Here is a 5,018-nt window from a genome sequence, read left to right on the forward strand (position 1 = left end):
TATCTTATCATATCCTCTATCCCATCCTATCCTCCATCTTATCCTATCCTCTATCCTATACTATCCTCTATCCTATCCTATCCTCTACCGTATCCTATCCTCTATCCAATCCTATCCTCTATCATATCCTATCCTCAATCCTATCCTATCCTCTATCCCATCCTATCCTCCATCTTATCCTATCCTCTATCCCATCCTATCCTCCATCCTAACCTATCCTCTATCCTATCCTATCATTTATCCTATCCTATCCTCTATCCTATCCTATCTTCTATCTTATCATATCCTCTACTCCATCCTATCCTCCATCCTATCCTATCCTCTATCGTATACTATCCTCTATCCCATCCTATCCGCTATCGTATCCCATCCTCCATCCTATCCTATCCTCTATCCTATCCTATCCTCCATCCTATCCTATCATTTATCCTATCCGATCCTCTATCCTATCCTATCCTCTATCCTATCCTATCCGCCATCCTATCCTATCCTCTATCCTATCCTATCATTTATCCTATCCGATCCTCTATCCTATCCTATCCTATCCTCTACCGTATCCTACCATCTATCCTATCCTATCCTCTATCCCATCTTATCCTCTATCCTATCCTATACTCTATTCGATCCTATCCTCTATCCAATCCTATACTCTATCCTATCCTATTCCTCTATCCTATGCTATCCTCTATCCCATTCTATCCTCTAAGTTATCGTATCCTCTATCCCATCCTATCCTCCATCCTATCCTATCCTCTTTCCTATCCTATCCTCTATCTTATCCTATCCTCTATCCCATCCTATCCTCCATCCTATCTTGTCCTCTATAGTATACTATATTCTATCCTATCCTATCCTCTATCGTATCCTACCATCTATCCTATCCTATCCTCTATCCCATCCTATCCTCTATCCTATTCTAGCCTCTATCCTATCCTATCGTCTATCCTTTCCTATCCGCTATACTCTCCTGTATCGTTTCCTATCCTCTATCGTATCCTACCATCTATCCTATCCTATCCTCTATCCCATCCTATCCTCTATCGTATCCTATCCTCTATCCTATCCTATCCTCTATCCAATCCTATACTCTATCCTATCCTATCCTCTATCTCATCCTATCCTCTATTCCATCCTATCCACTATTCCATCCTATCCTCCATCCTATCCTATCCTCTATCCTATCCTATCCTCTATCCTATCCTATCATTTATCCTATCCGATCCTCTATCCTATCCCATCCTCCATCCTATCCTATCCTCTATCCCATCCTATCCGCTATTGTATCCCATCCTCTTTCCTATCCTATCCTCTATCATATCCTATCCTCTATCCTATCCTATCCTCTATGTCATCCTATCCTCTATTCCATCCTATCCACTATTCCATCCTATCCTCCATCCTATCCTATCCTCTATCCTATCCTATCCTCTATCCTATCCTATCCTCTATCCAATCCTATACTCTATCCTATCCTATTCCTCTATCCTTTGCTATCCTCTATCCTATCCTATCCTCTATCCTATCCTATCCACTATCCTATCCTATCCGCTATCCTATCCTATCATTTATCCTATCCTATCCTCTATCGCATCCTGCCATATATCCGATACTATTCTCTATCCTATCCTATCCGCTGTCCAATCCTATCCTCTATCGTATTCTAGCCTCTATCCTATCATATCGTCTATCCTTTCCTATCCTCTATACTCTCCTCTATCGTATCCTATCCTCTATCCTATCCTATCCACTATTCTATCCTATCCGCTATCCTATCCTATCATTTATCCTATCCTATCCTCTATCGCATCCTGCCATATATCCGATTCTATTCTCTATCCTATCCTATCCGCTGTCCAATCCTATCCTCTATCCTATTCTAGCCTCTATCCTATCCTATCGTCTATCCTTTCCCATCCTCTATACTCTCCTCTATCTTATCCTATCCTCTATCGTATCCTACCATCTATCCTATCCTATCCTCTATCCCATCCTATCCGCTATTGTATCCCATCCTCTTTCCTATCCTATCCTCTATCATATCCTATCCTCTATCCTATCCTATCCTCTATCTCATCCTATCCTCTATTCCATCCTATCCACTATTCCATCCTATCCTCCATCCTATCCTATCCTCTATCCTATCCTATCCTCTATCCTATCCTATCATTTATCCTATCCGATCCTTTATCCTATCCCATCCTCCATCCTATCCTATCCTCTATCCTATACTAGCCTCTATCCTATCATATCGTCTATCCTTTCCTATCCTCTATACTCTCCTCTATCGTATCCTATCCTCTATCCTATCCTATCCACTATCCTATCCTATCCGCTATCCTATCCTATCATTTATCCTATCCTGTCCTCTATCGCATCCTGCCATATATCCGATTCTATTCTCTATCCTATCCTATCCGCTGTCCAATCCTATCCTCTATCCTATTCTAGCCTCTATCCCATCCTATCGTCTATCCTTTCCCATCCTCTATACTCTCCTCTATCTTATCCTATCCTCTATCGTATCCTACCATCTATCCTATCCTATCCTCTATCCCATCCTATCCGCTATTGTATCCCATCCTCTTTCCTATCCTATCCTCTATCATATCCTATCCTCTATCCTATCCTATCCTCTATCTCATCCTATCCTCTATTCCATCCTATCCACTATTCCATCCTATCCTCCATCCTATCCTATCCTCTATCCTATCCTATCCTCTATCCTATCCTATCCTCTATCCAATCCTATACTCTATCCTATCCTATTCCTCTATCCTTTGCTATCCTCTATCCTATGCTATCCTCTATCCTATCCTATCCACTATCCTATCCTATCCGCTATCCTATCCTATCATTTATCCTATCCTATCCACTATCGCATCCTGCCATATATCCGATACTATTCTCTATCCTATCCTATCCGCTGTCCAATCCTATCCTCTATCCTATTCTAGCCTCTATCCTATCCTATCGTCTATCCTTTCCCATCCTCTATACTCTCCTCTATCTTATCCTATCCTCTATCGTATCCTACCATCTATCCTATCCTATCCTCTATCCCATCCTATCCGCTATTGTATCCCATCCTCTTTCCTATCCTATCCTCTATCATATCCTATCCTCTATCCTATCCTATCCTCTATCTCATCCTATCCTCTATTCCATCCTATCGACTATTCCATCCTATCCTCCATCCTATCCTATCCTCTATCCTATCCTATTCCTCTATCCTATCCTATCCTCTATCCAATCCTATACTCTATCCTTTGCTATCCTCTATCCTATCCTATCCTCTATCCTATCCTATCCACTATCCTATCCTATCCGCTATCCTATCCTATCATTTATCCTATCCTATCCTCTATCGCATCCTGCCATATATCCGATACTATTCTCTATCCTATCCTATCCGCTGTCCAATCCTATCCTCTATCCTATTCTAGCCTCTATCCTATCCTATCGTCTATCCTTTCCCATCCTCTATACTCTCCTGTATCTTATCCTATCCTCTATCGTATCCTACCATCTATCCTATCCTATCCTCTATCCCATCCTATCCGCTATTGTATCCCATCCTCTTTCCTATCCTATCCTCTATCATATCCTATCCTCTATCCTATCCTATCCTCTATCTCATCCTATCCTCTATTCCATCCTATCCACTATTCCATCCTATCCTCCATCCTATCCTATCCTCTATCCTATCCTATCCTCTATCCTATCCTATCATTTATCCTATCCGATCCTCTATCCTATCCCATCCTCCATCCAATCCTACCCTCTATCGTATCCTATCCTCTATCCAATCCTATCCTCTATCCTATCCTATCCTCTATCCTATCCCATTCTCTATCGTATCCTATCCTCTATCCTATCCAATTCCTCTATCCTATGCTATCCTCTATCCCATCCTATCCTCTATCCTATCCTATCTTCTATCTTATCATATCCTCTATCCCATGCTATCCTCCATCTTATCCTATCCTCTATCCTTTCCTATCCACTATCCTATCCTATCCGCTATCCTATCCTATCATTTATCATATCCTATCCTCTATCGCATCCTGCCATATATCCGATACTATTCTCTATCCTATCCTATCCGCTGTCCAATCCTATCCTCTATCCTATTCTAGCCTCTATCCTATCCTATCGTCTATCCTTTCCTATCCTCTATACTCTCCTCTATCGAATCCTATCCTCTATCGTATCCTACCATCTATCCAATCCTATCCTCTACCGTATCCTACCATCTATCCTATCCTATCTTCCATCACATCCTATCCTCAGTCCTATCCTATCTTCCATCTTATCCTATCCTCTATCCAATACTATCCTCCATCCTATCCTATCCTCTATCGTATCCTATCCTCTATCCAATCCTATCCTCTATCATATCCTATCCTCAATCCTATCCTATCCTCTATCTTATCGTATCCTCTATCGTATCCTATCCTTTATCCTATTATATCCTCTATCCTATTCTATCCTATATCGTATCCTATCCTCTATCGTATCCTACCATCTATCCTATCCTATCCTCTATCCCATCCTATCCTCTATCCTATCCTATCCTCTATTCTATCCTATCCTCTATCCAATCCTATACTCTATCCTATCCTATTCTTCTATTCTATGCTATCCTCTATCCTATTCTATCCTCCATCCTATCCTATCCTCTATCCTATACTATCCTCTATCCTATCCTATCCTCTATCCTTTCCTATCCGCTATACTCTCCTGTATCGTTTCCTATCCTCTATCGTATCCTACCATCTATCCTATCCTATCCTCTATCCCATCCTATCCTCTATCGTATCCTATCCTCTATCCTATCCTATCCTCTATCCAATCCTATACTCTATCCTATCCTATCCTCTATCTCATCCTATCCTCTATTCCATCCTATCCACTATTCCATCCTATCCTCCATCCTATCCTATCCTCTATCCTATCCTATCCTCTATCCTATCCTATCATTTATCCTATCCGATCCTCTATCCTATCCCATCCTCCAT

Source organism: Halictus rubicundus, unplaced genomic scaffold (assembly GCF_050948215.1).
Source record: "Halictus rubicundus isolate RS-2024b unplaced genomic scaffold, iyHalRubi1_principal scaffold0156, whole genome shotgun sequence".
NCBI lineage: Eukaryota > Metazoa > Arthropoda > Insecta > Hymenoptera > Halictidae > Halictus > Halictus rubicundus.